The sequence below is a fragment of the Brachycentrus maculatus genome, unplaced genomic scaffold (genome assembly GCF_059751285.1).
Source record: "Brachycentrus maculatus isolate JH-2025_06_01 unplaced genomic scaffold, ASM5975128v1 h1tg000503l, whole genome shotgun sequence".
In the NCBI taxonomy this organism is placed as follows: Eukaryota; Metazoa; Arthropoda; class Insecta; order Trichoptera; family Brachycentridae; genus Brachycentrus; species Brachycentrus maculatus.
The window spans coordinates 590,901-612,890 of record NW_028281249.1 but is presented as its reverse complement, the minus strand read 5'-3'; the positions used below and the strand labels follow the sequence as shown (position 1 = coordinate 612,890).

Sequence of the window (21,990 nt, the reverse complement as noted above, 5' to 3'; positions counted from 1 at the left end):
ACGCCGGGAAAACGCACTCGCGGCAGGCGAGCCGATTCCGGCACGTCGATATTTCCCGCAAACATTCGCGGACGGCCGACTTCCTGTGGAGAATGCCGGACTGACGGCTGGTCGGGTGTCAAAACAAATTATAATTACGCAAAAACGAAAATATTTATGCAGCAACACTTTCCGGCATAAGCCGCAATATGAATAAAAATAAATAAAAATAAATATTTTTTTTCTTCTTTATTTTAAATTCTTTTGCATTACATGACATAAATTCAAATACAAAAAAAATACGAATGAAATACAAATATAAATACAAAAAAAGATCCCACAAAGGCATGGCCTGTGTGTGGGTATACAATATAATTTAGGTCATAGTAAAGGGTATAAGGGTATAGGTATTATAAGTAGAACTAGAATAATAGTGTTAATATAAAATAATATAATATAACACACTTTGATTCATCATAACACACTTTAAGTTCAATATTTTCTCCAGAATTTCAAAATTTAGGTCGACTTCCTATCGCGAATGCTGGAATGACGATCCATTGCTGGTCGGATGTCAAAACAAATTATAATTACACAAAAACAATAATATTTATACAGTTACACTTTCAGGCATAAGGCGAAATATGTAATAAATATTAATTTGTTCTTAAACACACTTTGATTCACAGTAAGTTCAATATTTTCTCCAGAATTTCAAAGTTTCGGTCGACTTCCTATGGCGAATGCTGGACTGACAATCCATTGCTGGTCGGATGTCAAAACAAATTGTAATTACACAAAACCGATAACATTAATACATCAATACTTTCTGGAATAAGCCGCAGTATGTAATAAATGTTAATTTGTTCTATAACACACTTTGATTTACAGTAAGATCAATATTTTCTACAGAATTTCAAAGTTTAGGTTGACTTCCTATCGCGAATGCTGGACTGATAATTCATTGCTGGTCGGATGTCAAAACAAAGTTTTGCATTGAAATTAAAATGACAAAAACGATAATGTTTATAGTAAATAAACAGGAATACTAGTAATTCTAGCTCGAATTCTAGAACACGCATTGATTTACAGAATGTTCAATATTTTATAAAAAAGAGAAAACTCAAATATTGTTTTTCAATACTTATTTTTTGTTCTTTTCCCCATTTACGTCTCGTTTTGGTTGTACATATTATTACACTTACTGAGTAAAAAAAATAGATACTAAAAAATTACACATCAAACGAGTGAACGGATATTTTCTATTAAATGTTAGTATTTATTTTTAATTTATTGAATTTTTTTGCATTTCACAATATAATATAATAACAAGTACAAAAATATTCTCTTATATTAATACCAAAAAGATCCCACAAAGGCATGGCATGTGTGTCGGGGTATACAGTTTTATTTTAGGTATTAATAATAATTAAATAGGGGGTACTGGAAATAGTATAGATATAAAAAAAATACATTAAAAGTGCTAATATAAACAAATATTTGATTTGAACAGAAAATATAAAATCAAAAAATGAAAATGAAAACTGCTATTAATACGTCTTGTAAATTTTGTATTGACATTTCTTGGTGTAACTACATTTTATATAATAAACCGATAACTTTATAGTTTTTTAGGACTTTATAAATTCAAATCTCTCAGTTCATAAATGGTTGGCAACTAACTACCTTTGGAAATGTAGCAAGAAAATGATTATTACAGTCGAAAAATTCTATGCAATCACGCCGATCCATATAAAATTTTGACATCCTCGATAAATCAGATACGATAGGAATCTTTATTCAGTTTTTATAGACAATATCATCAACAGAAACACCAACGTTTTATTGAACAATACGTCGTGTCGTTTTGTTTGTATTGTAGTCAATTTATGTGTGTATGTTTAGAAAATTGCTTAAAACATGAACTATATAGAACAATATTCTCAATTCATATTATTTTTTGACATCTCATCAAACATGAAGAAGAATTTGGAAATCTGGGCCAGACCATCATAGGCTGGTTTAAGTGATCACTTTACACACGTGTAACATTCACCAATTCTACCCTTTATTGACAACCACACTGCTCAAATTCTTGGAAGTTCTATATTTATATATGAACCAATTTTGAAACATTATTCTTGGATCACTAGAACTTCACTGGAGACATCTATTGGTGAGATGAAGAGAAGCTTTTTATTGAGCAGAAACTCTTTTATTAGTATGTGAGGTCCGGGTCCTGGATTATAATCACACACACGAGAAACGCAAATGCACAGACTTCCATATTCTTCTTCATCTTTGATGAGATGTCAAAAAATAATACGAAAATAACTCCTGTAATTGGAGATAATCCAGATTTTGTGTACAAGTATTTGGATACACTCAAAATGTTTTACATCGTTATATTGTTAATTATAGGTTTATTATTGTTTGTATTTTTATGACTTTTCGCATGAACTATTTTTAGGATTTCTGCGATATTGTTGTGAAATTTAATACTAGCTCATAACCGAATAATACGTGTGACTGAAGTGTACAGGACACGTATGCTAGTGCAATAAAACTAAGAAGTTGGCTAAAGATAAGATAGCAGAACGGAGCTGGCGTGGCCGATACAGATTGTCATGAAATTTATATCCGCTCGCCATGAAAGTGTGAAACGTTCCGAGTTGCTGGAGATTTTCACGTAGCAATTTGATACAACGAAACGCTGGTCAATCTTTGGATTCAATGGTGAAAGTAAAAATGCACTAAAAAGGAAATGAAGATAGAATTTCAATTGAAAACAAGACGAACGAAAGTACGGTTCCGAGAATTTAAATGAAAGGGTTTCGCAACATTGAGAAATTTCTATTGCCGATAGGAAATTTGCAAGAACCGTGTGAAGTACCGACACTTAATAATTGCATTTTTGACATAACAATGTGTATGAAGAAGAATATGGAAGTTTGGGCATTTGCGGGGCTGGCAACCGTCATAGGCTGCTTTAAGTGATCACTTTACACACGTGTCCATTGTGTAATGGTCAGCACGCTTGGCTACCGTTCTGGGGGTCCCGGGTTCGATTCCCAAGGGGGGTAAAATAAATATAAGTGATTTTTTCCCTGTAATATTTATTCCATTTCACCATGGACTGGTACCTGAAGCGGAGGGCTGATCACCTTTCCTTCATGTGTAAACGATTGAGATAACACTGCGTTAATATGACACAGTGCCCTATGCACCATTGGGGTGCGGGTAAGGGTTTTATTATTATTATTATTATTATTACACACGTGTAACATTCACCAATTCTACCCATTATTGACAACCACACTACTCAAATTCTTGGAAGTTCTATATATATATATATGATCCAATTTAGAAACATTGTTCTTGAATCACTACAACTTCACTAGAGACATCTATTGGTGAGATGAAAACGTGTGTGAATCCAGGATTCGGACCTCACATACATAAAAGAGTTTCTGCTCAATAAAAACGTTATTTTTTATTATTGTTTTATACATTTCATGTTTTGAGCAATTTTCTAAACATACACACATGGCTATCTCAGAGGCGTGCGTTCTATATAGGCAGAAAAGCAATGCCTAGCCTGGATTACTCGCGTATCATATAGAAACACGACCAGTGCCTACTATGCCTTATCCTCCTTACCCAACCCTACCTACCTTGATTAAAAACTCTGTGCACTCCACTGCCTATGTAATACCTAAAACCCTATCACCAAGTGCCGAACTGGCAGTACACAATAGAGTCCTAGTTCATGTTTTAATGCATGGATGTAAAGCATGGAGTTGACAGCAGAAGGATCAAAGTAGACTAAATGCAGTCGGAATGCGATCTCTCAGTGCGGCAAAACGTTGTATGATAGATGCTCAAATGGCGTAAGGAAAGAATGCAAGGCTGAGATAAGCATTATCAATGAAATTAAAAAAGGTGTGTTGAGGTGGTTTTAAGCCCGAAGAAAATTTGGCATGGTCAAGTATTTCAAATATTTGAAAGTGGTCAGGTCAGGAGTCGGAATTATTGGCGTGTATATATAATATACATGAGGAGATGCATGCATGCGGAAGGGGCGAAGAGTGTTTGGAAAGCAGTTTGCTGTGGCGTTCTATTCTCTCTACCTACCCCTGTGGGACGCGGAGTGATGGTTAGTTTTAGAGAGGGTCAAAAAAATAGAAGCTGTGGTTATTCTTTTGATCAGACAATGCCTAAAAACACGTTTTTAAACTGACAAAAAAATTAAAAACCAAGAAAATGAAATATTTGAATACGTAGGAAGAACTCTACAATATTATATGAGAACATCTTCCCGTCCAAAACTAAATATGGAAATTGGTAAAATACACATCTGTCTGGTGTTGCGCCAACAGACTTCCTACTGATGATTATTTTATACAGTTAAAAGCCAATAATTGCGCTTTAATTCCACACAACCAAACAAACAGCACAATTCTGTTCAAGGGCACGATCAACACACAAATACCCACACGTGTAAAAAACCTGAAGTACATCGTCCGACACACACAGAAGCGCTGGAACACTGACACACTGACGGCGTTTCCAATGCATGACGTAAGCCACTAGAAAAGCCCACATATGAACGGCGATTGCTATATCAAATCGTCGGTGGCGCTAATTTTATACCGGTTAGTGGATAATACAGCCATTGTTTACAATTTGATCCGAGTCTGTGTATTGTTCAAGCAGGAAAACAATGCGCTAGAAGCAATTAAATAAATAAAATAAAAAGACATACGAAACAATGAGGTATCATCCTACGCTACTTTCTAATCAAAGCCGTTATTTGCTTTCCGTTATATAGTCGTACATCTAGTTTAATCAAACATAATAAAACAACAAAAAAAGCATTGTAATTAAAACAGTCTGAATACAGATACTGGATACGTCTGTTACAAGTATAATGAATGGTTAGAAATTTAAAATGAATATTTCTTGGATGTTTTTCGCAGATACTTTGTGGCACATTTTATAAACTTTATAAAATTAAACAACTTTGTTTTAACCACTTTTTTTTATTATTAGTACACTTTAACCTACCGGTTTCGATAAGAACCTTGTCATCATCAGGGTTATTAAATTCTAAAACATTAAAATACTCATAATTAATTACATTCCCTTAACAAAAACTAAATCCTAAATGTTATTTTATTTATTGTTTCGGCATTAACTTTGTGGTAAGACATATTACAATGATTAAAGAAAACACTTCGTTTTTTACCACTTGAGTTTTATTATAGACTACATGTTTCAGAAGTTAAACTTCCATCATTCAGGTCTGTATAATAACTAAAATATAAAATATAAAATTGTTCTAAAAATAAGGAGAGGGGAAAGTAAGGGGAAGGGGTTAGTCAAGGAACGGAGTTTGAAAACAAAGGAAAAATGGAAAGCAATGGCGAAGAATTTTGAAACAATATATTGTTTCAAAATTCTTCGCCATTGCTTTCCATTTTTCCTTTGTTTTCAAACTCCGTTCCTTGACTAACCCCTTCCCCTTACTTTCCCCTCTCCTTATTTTTAGAACAATTTTATATTTTATATTTTAGTTATTATACAGACCTGAATGATGGAAGTTTAACTTCTGAAACATGTAGTCTATAATAAAACTCAAGTGGTAAAAAACGAAGTGTTTTCTTTAATCATTGAAATCCTAAATGTTTTTGTGCTTTGCGTAGCATCTCAAATAACAACTAATGGAATCACCCAAAAAACGGTATGAAGCCGCGCACGCATACGTAAGGTTTATAAAATGTGCCACAAAGTATCTGCGAAAAACATTCAAGAACTAATTGGATTCATTACTGCAATAGATAACACTATGAGTTAAATGAAGAATACAAATTAAACGACCAGAGTCTTTATCACAATCGGCGATTTATGAAAATCAAAATCATGACGTATGGAATCGAAAGTAGAGCGGACACCGTGGGTACAAAAAACGTGCTTAGAGTGTCAGAAATGAAGACTCTAAGAAGCATATCGGGCAAGAGTCTACGAGACAGAATAAGGAATGCCAGGATAAGGGAAATATGCGAGATCAAAGATGTTGTTAGGTGGGGAAGACAACGAAGGAGACAATGGTATGCGCATGTGAGGAGAATGAAACCATCCAGACTCCCCCCATTGCACTGTACGGCCAATCCTAAGGTAGATCACCAAAAAGATGGATCGACATCGCAGGAGGCTAATCCCTCTTAAAAACAGGCCACAAGGCTTACAAAAAGCAGATGAAGAAGAAGAAAATCATGAACAAAAGTGATACGAGAGAACCGAGACGTTATAAGCAATATCGCTCACTCCTTTCAACAACGTCATATATCGAAAAACTTGATTTTTCAGGATATCGTTTTTAATGTTTAAAAATATAATAAAATGTTTTAAAAATAAATATCAAGCCACTTATTGAAAGGATTTTTCTCCATTTGAAAAATATTTAATACATTAAAAAAAAAATTGAAGAATACCTTTTCTTTTAAATGCAAAAACAACACTTTCTGCCCTGTAGCCGGTAAATATTAAGTTAAAAATATGCTACTTTTGCTGGGATATAGTACATTTTCAGGGCATTCCGAAAACATGCACAACTCAAAATTGACTTTTTTTTATATATGACGTTGTTGAAAGGAGTGAGCGATATGTCCAAGAGAAATGGTTCGCTTATGAGAGCTATTTTGATTGGGTATGAAAAGCAGAAGTGCTTAATGGATCCCAGTAAGCGGCGTTTAGGAATCAAGTATGGTCTTTTATGGAACTTATTAGCATCGAATCGCAGCCATATATACCTTTGTCCAACTCTCTTTTTGCCGCGATCAGGTTTGTGCGGCGATGTTAGCGGACCGTGAAAATCATAAAGGTATCGAAGCGGCTGGCAATAAGACGGAGAGGTATATAATACTCGTAAAAGCGAACGGCGGAAGATTTTTTTCGCAAAATTGCGCAATAAACGCTCGATTTTATCTCGCAAAGCGAGGAAAGGTGTACTGTAGACGTAATGGTATCAAACCGCACTCGGGCGATAAGACACAAGGCCAGACAACGAACGCGGGACATGGCTATAGGGCTTGTAAAATATAAAGATCATGAAGAAAAAAGCAAAATAAAGAGGATTAGAAATATTTAAATCGCAACTAAAACCAAAACATCAGACTCAATATGGTTTTGTCTGACTCCGTACAGTGATGAATATGCATATTATATAAATTCAGGCGTACGTACTTCGCTTGTACTATCCTGTATCCTGTCAGATATGAAGACTCTAAGAAGCATCAGGCAAGATAGCCTTCGAGATAGAATACGAAACGCCAGGATCAGGGAAATATGCGAGATCGAAGATGTCGTTAGGTGGGGAAGGCAACCCTATGGTAGACGACTCCCGGGCAGACCACCAAAGAGATGGATCGATAGCTGGGAATCGACATCGCAGGAGGCTAATCCCTTTTAAAAACAGGCCACAAGGCCTACACCAAGAAGGAGAAGAAAAAGACTATCCTGTACTCGTTAAAAAACAGTTAGTTTCAAAGCAAAAAATCCGTTAAAACCACCTTGAGTAGTTTAAAAGGGATGAATGCAATACAAGCAACGATTCAAGAAATGTTAGCCGGAAGAGGTACCACAATTGTCTCTTCTCTGTCTTATCTCTCATTACTGAGGGTTGTGACCCTTGTGGAAGCAATGACTCTTGCCCAGTTATCCCTTGTCTGCGCTGCACGTAGCACTCCAACCACCGAGGTGCCATTGCGTGGGGATCTTCCTCTCCCTCTCTTCCCCTCCAGGCTACCGATCACAACCAGTCGTACAGAAGAGTAATTGCCTGTAAATGTACGCTTACTCAAAGTGTTACGATTAATTACACGTACCGATCTAAGCTCGTTGCAAAAATTAACATATTTATAGTAAATCAAACCACGCCCGGCGGTTACGCGTTGTTGAAGAGAACGAGATAATAACATGGTAGGAAGTAATTGATTGAGTACCATATGTTGAGAACACATGCGAAACAAGTGTAGATTCATCTAAGTTACGTATACACGATAATATTTTTTTACAAAAATGTTAATAATATTAGTACATAACCACTCACCGAGATTTCTATGTCTACCGGTTTCGAGACGTACCCGTCTCTTCGTCAGGACAATCGCTACCACAGCATGCAAACAATACCACCCTTCACCACCATAGCACCATTTACACACTTAAAACTACACAAAATGTTTAACACGTGCGATTTTTGGTCGACCCGAAGACCAACATGCACTAAAGGTTTCAGAACCAACATGCGTTACTAGCCGAGGTTAAACATGCACTAGTGCATGTTTAACGGGTACGTTTCGAAACCGGAAGACATAAAAATCTCGGTGAGTGGTTATATACTAATATTATTAACATTTTTGTAAAATAGAGTAAGTAAAAAACCACAAAGTAAATGCTTTAAATATTAATAATATTGAGAATAATGCGATAATATGATCACAGCGACCAACGGAATCGAAAAAGTGCAGTTTTATTTATCATGACGTATTCGCTGCAACATTTTGAGTGTGTCTAAATACTTGTTCACATATCTGGATTATCTCCAATTATACGAGTTATTTTTAATATTATTTTTTGACATCTCAAAAATATGAAAAATAACTCCTACAATTGGAGATAATCCGGATTTGTGAAGTATTTGGACACACGAAAAATGTTGTAAATAAATTAACTGGTCAAATTATAAGCCAAAATAATGAAAATAAAAATGATATTTTCTGGCGTTTCTCATGTATGTGATTGTAATCCAGGATTCAGACCTTCACAAGATGAAGATTTTCTTAATGATTATCGATTAAAGATTTTTTTAATGATTATCGATTTTCTTTATTCTTCGTGAGCTTTAAAAATTGCATGGCGTTTGACAATTCGCGACACTTCGTTTCACACGAGTTTTTTGCTTCCTCTAAATATCCACGATTCTCGGCCATTTTTCTCTTCACTACCTCTCTTCAGGACGTGATTTCTTTTCCTATTATTATTATCATCTTTTATTTCCGCTGACGAGTTGCCGAGCGAACTTGTTGACACGTTTCATTGGTGATTTGAAACAAGTCATTGTCGCATTGTCCATTTTCCGTTTTCTACACTCATTAAATTAATTTGATGTAAGCATCGTCGATTTCTAGGGATGGAAAGATTGATACAGATGAAAGAAAAGTGAATGCTGTGAACAGTGAATGGAAAACTGATATCACGTCATAAATCAAAAAACTAGATTTTTCAGGAGAACGTTTTCAAAGTTTAAAAATATAATACAATGTATTAAAAATAAATATCAAGCCACTTATTGAACTTTTAACTGTGCAAGAGATCTTTTTAGGTAAAACCTGAAGGTTTTTTCTCCATTTGAAAAATATTTAGTATATTTAAAAAATAATTAAACAATACCTTTTCTTCAAAATCCAAAAACAACACTTTCTACCCTGGTAAACATTAAGTTAAAAATATGCCGCTTTTGCTGGGATATAGTACATTTTCTGGGCATTTCGAAATAAATGCATAACTGAAAATTTACGATTTTTTTTATGACGTTCTTGAAAGGAGAGAGCGATATCAGCAAATTTTTTTTAGTTTGAAGTGAATTAACTTCTAATTGGAGATAATCACAAGTGTGTAAAGTGATCACTTATAACAGCCTATGACGGTCGTCAGCACCGTAAATGCCCAGACTTCCATATTCTTCATCATCTTTGATGAGATGTCAAAAAATAATATGAAAAATAGTTCTATACATACAGGAACCAATTTCGAAATAGTGTTCTTGAATCACTAGAGACTTCTATTGGTGAGATGAAAAGTTCTTTCAAGGTTACTATAACAAATTCAAAACTAATTTCAGGATATTATGAGACAAATAAACCTTACAAAAACCAAAATGAAAACATTCTAAACTTTCGGCAAAAAATTGCGGCCGCTTACAGCTTGGCAGGCGTAGCATACAATAATAAAATAGTTTAAACTAGCGATCGGACGGACAATAGCGGTTAATCTATATTTTTACGTTATAATTTATATTGGCACTATAATAAACGGCCAATGGAGCATAACCGCAATCGTAATTGGCATTTAAAAAATCATGGCATTATAATGGACATTCTGCGAAGCGTTTAAAGCGATCACCAATCCGCACACCAAAAGTACATCAATAAAAGTTAACCTAGAGGCGTATACCCAATGGCGTGCACAGATAATTAACCCTTTCCACTCTGACCATTTTTTCTCATAAGTGATCAGCTACTCTGATCAAAAAAATGCGACGTTTTTCTACCATTAAAATAAATATTTTGGTTCCCTAATTTTGAAACACTCTATCTGGCCATTCGTATGACCATGTTAATTAAGATTAACTGTATTTATCTGACATATTTTTTGGTAGAATATACTTGGGTGATAGAGAAATCAGTGATTGAAGTTATACCTGCGCCGGGCCAGACATTGTGGCCCACGGAGCTGCCTACTAGAATCATACGGGCCAGAATGTCTGGCCTACAGAGTGGTAAGAGTTAATTAGGTTAGGCAGTAGAGGTAGGAAGCAAGGTAAGCTAGGTACTACTTACTAGGGTAGATAGTAGAGGTAGGTAGTAAGGTAAACAAGGTACTACTTAGTAAGGTAGGGTAGGTACTGGTTGCGTATTTATATGTCACGCGGGTAAGTTATGATAGGCACTGTTTTTCTGCCTATATGGAATGCACGGCCCTGCACGTAGCTATGATTTTGCAAACCCTAGGATTTTCTGCATAGCCCTTGGGGTACGCGCACCACACTTTGGCGACCACTGGTCAAAAACACAGATTCTTAATCTTTTTTGGCCTAGCGCCACCTGTCAAAATTACCAGAATGTTTTCTCGTAGATGAGAGGAAGAAATAAATATACACTGTCTCCTAGGGCCTGTAATACCCCCTAGAACTCCAATACCACTCCAGCAACTACTTCGCATCGGATTTGGCCACTTTTTTATCAACTCAGTAATGTTTTAGACATCGGTATATATTTCAGGTTCCTTTTACTTTATACAAAAAAGGAATTTCTTTACTGTTTTCCGTTTGCTCTAAATCAAACCCAACATGAGACGATGCAATGGATTTCTAATTCATTAAGGTGTTTTGAGAGGAAATTTTATTTTTAAATGAAAAAATCCAGATGGAAAACAAAGTTTAGTATCAAACAACATCAAAGCTGATGAAACATCAACGCTTACGACACCGCTCTAGACCAACCTACTCACCCGATCTCGCTCTTTCTGACTTCTTCTAGTTCACCAGACTCAAAAGATCTTTGATAGGAAGAAGATTTGAGACGATTCCCGAGATTAAGGCAAATGCGACGAAAGAGCTGAGGGACATCACAAAAGAAGCGTCCCAGGACTTTTTCCAAAAGAGGAAACACAATTAATATAAGTCTGTGCATCGGGGAGGTCATCCCTTCGAAGGGGACCCAGACATGTTATTTCTAAATACAGTAAATTTTGTTTTATAAAGTCAGTCTACCTATTAAATGAACAGGCGCAGTATTAATAGACTTCTCTATTAGCATCTCCGCATTATGGATGGGCAATACCGTCCTATATTATAATAAAGAAGATTTTTTATATTGATAAGCACTCTGAAGTATTAAGTAATGATTGAATCAAAACAGCTTGACATTCGACCCGACCTCAGCGCTGATAGGACAATGAGGCTAATTGATTGTACGAGTGACATCCCATTCATATACACGTCAGTAATTTCCAATACCAATCAAATATTGGGCAATGAATTTGGTGCTATGGACACTGCGTCAGATCGATGCAGTCTTATCTTGATATCGAATCATATGATGACAAAATAAACAAATAGTCCTTGCTCCACATTCATTGATCTAGAAGTGGATGTATTTGAGATAAGGAATAGGTTAAGGAGCTCAAGGCGGAGGGCATCACTGTTTTACGGTCTTCTTCGATCTTCGATCTCGCATATTTCTCTTATCCTGGTGTTCCTTATTCTGTCTCGTAGACTCTTGCCAGATATGCTTCTTAGAGTCTTCATTTCTGACACTCTTAGCGCGTTTTTGTGACTGCGGTGTCCGCTCTGCATTCGATCCCATAACGCTCACTCCTTTCAATAACGTCATATATCAAAATACTTGATTTTTCAGGAGACCGTTCTTTAAGTTTAAAAATATAATAAAATGTATTAAAAATAAACATCAAGCCACTTTTTACTGTGCAACAGATCTTTTTAGGTAAAACCTAAACGTTTTTCCTCCATTTGAAAAATATTTAGTATGCATAATTAAACAATACCTTTTCTTCAAAATGGAAAAACAACACTTTCTGCCCTGTAGCGAGTAAATATAAAGTTGAAAACATGCCGCTTTTGCTGGGATATAGTACACTTTCTGGGCATTCCGAAAACATGCGCAACTGAAAATTGAAGATTTTTGATATTTGACGTTGTTGAAAGGAGTGAGCGATTTGTCACAAGTTGTATATATTTTAATTATTTCATAAATAAATTTACATAGTAATTGGCTTTGCTGTCATGTACATGTTAATATAAATAAATAAATAGTATGATTTATGTCATTATCAGACGTGAGACAATTATACGAAAAATACCTATAGTAATAGTACAGTGAGCATTCAATTTGTGACACGTATTACGCAGGAACAATGGTGTCACGCCATGTGACCCTGTGACCTTTTTCCAACGTATTGGAATGTCAAATTTCAGACCAGACCACTTACTGACCAAAACAATATGTACCAAATCGTACACCGAATGAAAAATAAGGAGAATCTCAAACTAATATTTACAATCACCTGATAAATAAAAATAACAAAATTTTTTGATAATTTATACTTCGCCATTTTCGTAAAATACTAATAGATGTCTCTAGTGAAGTTCTAGTGATTCAAGAATAAGGTTTCTAAATTGGTTTATATATACAGAACTTCCAAGAATTTGAGTAGTGCGCTTTAATGTAATTCTTCCTATTACTTGCTTCATCCCAACTTTTCGTCTTTGTAGACTGTAAGGTCATGCCTTTGTATCATAATATATTTTTGTAACAACCATTATTTTTTTGGTCTCCCTCTAGTTATCTTTCGAGGAAGATTCATGGCGATCGCCTGGTTTACAATACGTTCACGTTCTCTACGTCCTATGTGCCCATACCATCTCAATTGCCTTTCATTAACCTTACTATTAATTAATACCAGTTACACTCAGGATTTCACAAATTCGTGAACTCTTTATTTTATCTCTAAGGGACACTCCAGTGTAATTTAATTGGGGAAAATTGTTTTGATTTTAAACAATTTTCGTAAACTGGTCTGCATTTCATGCTACATTTTCTGATAGCTGCTATCAGACATACTTCAATTTCAATCAATTAAGAACTGCCATCTTCGTTGGTATAAAAACGATAGATTTTGATCTCAAGTTTAGACACCTATTTTATTTATTGTTTCGGCATTAACTTTGTGGTAAGACTTGTTACAATGATTAAAGAAAACACTTGTTTTTTACCACTTGAGTTTTATTATAGACTACATGTTTCAGAAGTTAAACTTCCATCATTCAGGTCTGTATAGTAACTAAAATATAAAATATAAAATTGTTCTATAAATAAGGAGAGGGGAAAGTAAGGGGAAGGGGTTAGTCAAGGGGCGGTGTTTGAAAACAAAGGAAAAATGGAAAGCAATGGTGAAGAATTTTGAAACAATATATTATTTAATAAATTATTATTAGAATTTAGGTTTTTTTGGATTTCTGAATTTTCAAGATGATTCATAATTTGGCCTTTATATGGAACAAGGTGTAATAATTTTAATTTATGAGAGTGAAATGAGAATATTAAAGAACAATTTTAACTATATGAACAAGGTTGATCCCTAAAAACAATACAATATAAACAATGGATTCAACATCTAATATCAATCAAGATTTGCCACATAGTTCATTTAATTGTCTTTTTCGCCTTGTCACATTTTCTAAATAAGACACCATTAAATCTGATGCCCTATAACCTCATAAATTTTTGTCAACTACATACCTTTTTTCGCGCATTCGGTGTCCATTTTTAAAAAAAAAATTTAATATCTCAACACCAAATGAGGGACATATTGTGATGACGTCTCATCACATTCAGAAAAAGAGTTTTGTCCAATTAAAAAATGTTAAAACGTTTGGCTAAAAAGCGATGATTTATAAAAAAAATATAATACCTTAATGTACTCATTATTATTCTGAACACCCGTAGGTAAAGTACATAAGAAGAAAATATAAAAGAAACTGAATAAAAACCAACCAAGAAAATATAAAAGAAACTTTGAATAAAAAACGACCATTTAATAAATACTAGTCGAGGATTTGCATCAAACAAATGTACAGTTGGACTTTGTATGTACATATATTATATGCAAGAATTATTTATGTATTCAACGGTGAGCTAAGCATTTTGTGAACTGTGAATCACCATACACGGCAGAAATACGAAATATCTACATATCGCTCACTCCTTTCAAGAACGTCATAAATCAAAAAAATTGATTTTTCAATAAAACGTTTTTAAAGTTTAAAAATATAATACAATGTATTATAAATAAATATCAAGCCACTTATTGAACTTTTTACTGTGCAACAGATCTTTTTAGGGAAAACCTGAAGGTTATTTTATGTATTAATTTTAAATCAAACACAGATTTTTGAGACTACTAAGTTGTATTTTATTAACAAAAACACATAAAAAATTATATTGTGACAATTGTTTCGCCTTGTTAGGGCATTATCAAACGAATGTTATTTCTCCATTTGTAAGGTTATTTCTCCATTCGAAAAATATTTAGTATATTTAAAAAAAAAATCAAACAATACCTTTTCTCCAAAATGCAAAAACAACACTTTCATCCCTGTGGCGGGTAAATATTAAGTTAAAAATATGCCGCTTTTGCTGGGGTATAGTACATTTTATGGGCATTCCGAAAACATGCACAACTGAAAATTGAAGATTTTTGATTTATGACGTTCTTGAAAGGAGTAAGCGATATGTATATGTGACAAAGTAAAAACAACACCAAACGTATTGGCAAACGTTCAAAAAGCTGGATACCCGAGTGCGCTTCAAGTTCGGGTAAATATTTACATCTACACGCGTCTATTCGAAGAACAACGACCTTTTGACCCCGTCGACCCATATAATAACATAATAAAGACCAGGGAAAATGGTTTTCATTCGACAGAAGCGCCGTATCGTCAGTCAATGTATGTAAATACATATTAGGTAATTCCAATGTGTGGTTACGGGCAGGTTGAACTACAAAATAGGTAAAATTTGCGGTCGGGAAAGGTAGTCTGTAATTTAAATATACTTAACCTTTCCCTCCCGGTGATTATTGTGATGTATTTATTTTAATTCTTATTTATTTCAATTTTTTTATTGCAGCTAATAACTTTTTTACAACATTTTGAGTGTGTCCAAATACTTGTCCACAAATCTGGATTATCGCCAATTATAGGAGTTATTTTTCATATTATTTTTTGACATCTAAGATGAAGAAGAATACGGTAGTCAGGGCATTTACGGGGCTGACGACCGTCATAGGCTGGTTTAAGTGTTCACTTTACACATCTGTAACATTCACCAATTCTACCCATTAGTGACAACCACACTACTCAAATTCTTGGAAGTTCTATATGTATGAACAAATTTCGAAACTTTGTTCTTGAATCACTAGAACTTCACAAGAGACATCTATTGGTGAGATGAAAAGAAACTTTTTATTATGCAGAAACTTTTTCATAACTCCTATAATTGGAGATAATCCAGATTTGTGAACAAGTATTTGGACACACTCAAATTATTTTTTTACCGATTGTGCATAAACTTTGTGGAATAACAAGATAATGTCATTATGAAAGTAAAATAGGGTTTTTTTTTAGAGGTTTGGTTTTTAATCTGGCAACATCCTTTCTACAGACTGTCATTTTGATAGTTGACAGTTGATTCGTAGTCAGTACGTTTTGCCATTTCACAATGGATAGACTGAATGACTACTCTGCGCGTCGTTGGTTCGGTGAATGGGCCGAAAACAATATTCAGCTCGATCCTCTTTTTCAACGAAAAATTTTGTTCACCGATGAGGTACTTTTCTGGTTAAATGGCTATGTCAATAAGCAGAATTGCCAAAATCCGGAAGCCTTTTTTGGGACGCCCTTACATTCATTAAAAGCCACTGTTTGGTGTGCTTTATGGGCAGGTGGAATCATTGGCCCATATTTTTTTAAGACGATGCCGGCCAGAATGTTACGGTCAATGGAGAGCGCTAAAGAACCGTAATTACTGACTTCATCGTATCTCAGTTGAATGGCATTGATGTGACAGAGCTGTGGTGTCAACAAGATGGCGCAACATGCCACACGGCGGGTGCCACCATCAATTTATTGCGGGAAATTTGAATTTGTATACCTCTAAAAAATACCTATATACTTACATATCGAAGTCGTACAGGAGAAAGTGACCAACTAACAAATCGTAAAATGTTCAGGAGGGCCATTTAAGTCACTTTTGCTTGTCAAGAAAATAAACATCAATGCAGTTAGTCATTTTTAACAAGTCAATATATTATACTTCCAAGTTTAAAATTCTTTGGGATTTTTTTAGGGCAATATTAAGCTAGTGAGATATCAAATAGTCAACGATCACGTTTTTGTAAAAAATGCACTTGGTCATTTTCTCCTGTATAACTACGATATAATGCAAGAAAATTAAAACATACACTACATACTTCTGCGGATACTGCTAAGCATATGTATATGTATATGCATATGTAAAAGAAGTGAAGGGTAGGACTGCATGTCGTGGAAAACGCATAGGGCACTTAATATTTACCTGTTGTTTTTTACGACGATATCTAAGTATTGAAGATAAAAAGATGAAATTGATGCATACCTGAAACAAAAGAAAAATAAATTATTAAATTATGTTCAAATAATATCAATCGAAAAATGCAATCCAGACTACCCCACATTGCACTGTACGGCCAATCCCAAGGTAGAAGACGCCCAGGCAGACCACCAAACAGATGGATCGACAGCTGGAAATCGACATCGCAGGAGGCTAATCCCTCTTAAAAACACGTACACCAAGAAGAAGAAGAAGAAGAAGAAGATAAGAAGAAAAATGCAATACGATGATAATCTTTTTCAGAATTAAAACACATTTTGACGCATTGAATTGAACATATTAATTTAATTTATATAAAAAAAACATGTTATCAATATATGCTACCAGAAACGTGATAAGACATTATATCTTATCATATTCATATTGATATCTCAAGATAGATGAAGAACAACATGGAAGACTGAGTATTTACAGGGATAACGACCTGCCATCTACAGGTTTAAGTGATCACCTTATACACTTTTAACATAACATTTTTAGCTCTATTTTTGTATTGAACATCTTTCATTGCAGTGGTATCTGTAGCATCGGATAAAGAAGACAATGTTTTCTCTAGCTTTAATTATTTTCATATTATTTTTTGACATCTCATCAAAGATGAAGAAGAATATGGAAGTCTGGGCATTTACGGGGCTGACGACCGTCATAGGCTAGTTTAAGTGATCACTTTACACACGTGTAAAATTCACCAATTCTACCCATTATTGACAACCACACTACTCAAATTCTTGGAAGTTCTGTATATATGAACCAATTTAGAAACCTTGTTCTTGAATCACTAGAACTTCACTAGAGACATCTATTGGTGAGATGTAAAGAAGCTTTTTCTTAAGCAGAAACTCATATATAAGTAGGTATGTGAGGTCCAAATCCTGGATTATAATCACACACATGAGAAACGCCAGAAAATACCATTTTCATTTTTATTATTTAAGCTTATATTTTGACCAGACAATTTATTTACAACATTTTGAGTGTGTCCAAATACTTGTTCACAAAATCTGGATTATCTCCTATTACAGGAGTTATTTTAATTATTTTGTATAAATTTAGAAATCGAATCACTAATCAAATTTTTGATATCTCATGAATATGAAAATTTAGGTATTTACAGGGCAAACCATGTGTCATAGGATGGTTAACTGATCACTTGACTTGAAGGAATACGACCGCAAGACGATGGGGCTAGGTAGGAAAGTTGTAGTAAAACCATGGAATAACTTCACGATCGATCCGAGATTGGATGCCCAGTCTACAAAATAGTCATAATTGGACCCTGTGGTAATCCGAGGGGATAATTTTATTTATGATTGAAATAAAAATGCGTCTTCATCTATGTTGAGATGTCGAAAAAAAGTAAAAATATAAGTAATAACCGGAGAAAACTCGATTTTGTAAACAGGTATTTCGAACAAAAATAACTGTTATTTTTCCACATCTCATCAAAGATGAAGAAGAATATGGAAGTCTGGGCATTTACGGGGCTGACGACCGTCATAGGCTGGTTTAAGTGATCACTTTACCCATTGGGTGGAATTGGTGAATGTTACACGTGTGTAAAGTGATCACCTAAACCAGCCTATGACGGTCGTCAGCCCCGTAAATGTCCAGACTTCCATATCCTTCTTCATCTTTGATGAGATGTCAAAAAATAATTGGAGATAATCCAGATTATGTGAATAAGCATTTCGCTACACTCAAAATATTATGAAGAAAAATAACTAGTCAAATTATAAGCTGCAATAAAAAAATATATAAGGTTTTCAGGCATCACCCCAGTATGTAAAATAATACGGGTTCGGATCATACGTACAAATAAAATAGTAAATAAAAGCTTTCTTAATCCAATCATAGATGGCTGTAGTGAACTCAATCACGGAACGTCATGATGGATCACATACATATCTATGACTTCCAAAATTTGAGTGGTGTGATTGTCAATCATGCGTAGAATGGTGAATGTTACACGTGTGTAAAGTGATCACTTAACCGGCCTAAGATACAACGCTTGCAGAGCGAAAATAAATATTGTTATATTGATAAATTTCGCATAAATGAAAACTTTTGAATGTCAAATTGTGTCGGGTTGTGGTCCCGTAGTTAGTGTCGCGGACTCTTAGGTCAGAGTTTCTCGGTTCACCTATTTCTAATAACGAGCCGCTTAGGCTCACAGAAAAAGTAAAAAAAAAAAACTAACCATCACGCCGCTTCCCCGCAGGGGTAGGCAGAGAGAATAGAGCGCCACACCACTCTGTCTTTGCAAACATTCTTTGCCTCTTCCACGTTCATGCATCTCCTCATACATACCCGCCGATTGTTACGACTTCTAACCTGACCACTTTCAAGTATTTGGCATACCTGATCGTGCCATGTTTTTCTCGGTCTTCCTCTGCTTCTTTTCCCGGTAACATTCGCCTCATAAATTTGTTTTACCGTTCTTTCCTCACTCATTCGTTCTACATGTCCAAACCATCTCAACACACCTTTCTTAATTTTATCGATAATGCTTATCTCAGCTTTGCATTCCTTCCTTATTTCACTATTCGCACATCTATCATACATCGTTTTGTCGCACATTCTTCTGAGAGATCGCATTTCGACTGCATTCAGTCTACTTTCATCCTTCTTTTGCCAACTCCACGTTTCACTTCCATACATTAGAGTTGGAACCATGACTCCGTTGTGCACTGCCAGTTTAGCTTCCGCTGATAGGTTTTTATTTGCTACAACTAAAAAAACTAACTATAACTAGAAAAAGTATGAAATTTTAATATACTTATGTGCGAATAATAATAATGTTTCTCTTCATAAAAAAATTGAGGAAAAATATTGGACGCGCAAGCGACAAAGAAAATTAAATATTTCATTCGTTAATGACTTTATAATCTTTGCATATAATATTATCATCTAAAGATAAACTAACTTATCTGCGTTTCCTTATCATTATCAATTATGTGGAATTAAATTTATAATTAAAAAAACCGTACTAATTACAGAACAAAATTAAGAAATTACTTTTTTTATTATTTCGGCATTAACTTTGTGGTAAGACATGTTACAATGATTAATGTTATTATACAGACCTGAATGATGGAAGTTTAACTTCTGAAACATGTAGTCTATAATAAAACTCAAGTGGTAAAAAACAAGTGTTTGCTTTAATCATTGTAAGAAATTACTTAATCTTTATTGAAAGGCAAAAAATAAATCGGCGGGAATGTACGAGGAGATGCATGAACGTGAAAAAGGCGAAGTATGTTTGCAAGGACAGAGTGGTGTGGCGTTCTTTTATCTTTGCCCACCCCTGCGGAAAGCGGCGAGACGGTTACTTAGTTTTTTTATAGTTTTTGTTTAGTATTTTGTATTTAAAAACTTACAAAATAAAAAAGATGAAAAAGTTAGCAAGCATTTACTACATGAAAGATACGTCTACAAAATTTAAATCACATTTTCACATGGTGTACAAAATACATATCGCTCACTCCTTTCAAGAGCGTCATAAATCAAAATTCGTCAATTTTCAGTTGTGCGTGTTTGCCCAGAAAATGCACTATATCTCAGCAAAAGAGGCATATTTTTAAGTTAATATTTACCCGCTACAGGGCAGAAAATGTTGTTTTTGCATTTTGAAGAAAAGGTATTGTTTTATTATTTTTTTAAATAAACTAAATATTTTTAAATATAATAAAAGCATCACAAGATCTGTGGCATAGTAAAAAGTTCAATAAGTGGCTTGATATTTATTTTTAATACATAGTATTATATTTTTAAACTTTAAAAACGTTCTCCTGAAAAATCAAGTTTTTAGATTTATGACGTTCTTGAAAGGAGTGAGCAATATCACCGGTGCACGCGGGAGTTTTTAGCACCGTAAGCGAAGAGAACGACAAAAATCGAAGGAAAACAAAAATAATTAGCAATACACCATTTGTCATCAGAATAAAAATGCCCCAAACTAATCGGCACCGTAATAAAAACGGACGGAAATACTCGTTCATACTCTGAAACGTATAAAAATGCGATGAGCGTGTCGAAAGGAACTCGGAGTGTTGGTAGGGTGACCTCACTTCAGGAGTTCACTGTACGGTAACTCAAAACAATAATAAATTAATATTTATAAATACTGGAGTGGTGATTCAGCGACACACGAGTCTCGATGGACTAAAGAAACGGCTATAAACAAATGCGGACAATGCTGAGCGTGTTTTTGCCTAGAATTTTCACTCACGAATTACATGAAATTATGTTAAACATAAAGAGTACAGCATTTTAAGTGTGTCCAAATACTTGTTCAAAAATCTGGATTATCTTCAATTTATAGAAGTTATTTTTCATGTCACCAATAGATGTCTCTAGTGAAGTTCTAGTGAATCAAGAACAATGTTTCAAAATTGGTCACATATATATAGAACTTTACTAGAGACATCTATTGGTGAGATGAAAAGAAGCTTTTTATCGAGGAGAATTTCTTATATTAGTATGTGAGGTCCGAATCCTGGATAAAAATCACATAAGTATATGAGAAACGTCAGAAAATATCATTTTCATTTTTATTATTTTAGCTTATAATTTGACCAGTTAATTTATTTACAACATTTTGAGTGTGTCCAAATACATGTTCACAAATCTAGATTATCTCCAATTATAGGAGTTATTTTTCATATAAATAATATGGTAATAACTCCGATAATTGGAGACAATCCAGATTTGTGAACAAGTATTTGGACTCACTCAAAATGTTGTATATTATACTTATTTCTCATATAAGTTTTCTTTAGTAAATACCACTGTAACCGGCGTGGGTTACGTGCGATGACTCTCAAAAATGTACACGCCTGGCCTTCTTCGGAATCTCCCAACTATGCCACCGTTGTAAGGGGTGACGTTCCAGACGGCCCCGCCGTACCGAGTTACCGAGTAAGCTGGATACGGACGGAGGTGAATGGATGTATGAGCCGGGAAGAGCGGGCACTGAACCGACAAGTCAACCTCAATAGCCCTG

The 21,990-nt window shown here is 34.6% G+C and overlaps 1 protein-coding gene across 4 annotated transcripts in view; it reads right to left on the bottom strand.

Annotated features, from left to right (window-relative positions):
* Unc-115a (actin binding LIM protein Uncoordinated 115a) overlaps nt 1-21,990 on the bottom strand; it is a 211,033-nt gene that overhangs the window by 139,427 nt on the left and 49,616 nt on the right. The window lies entirely within an intron of this gene.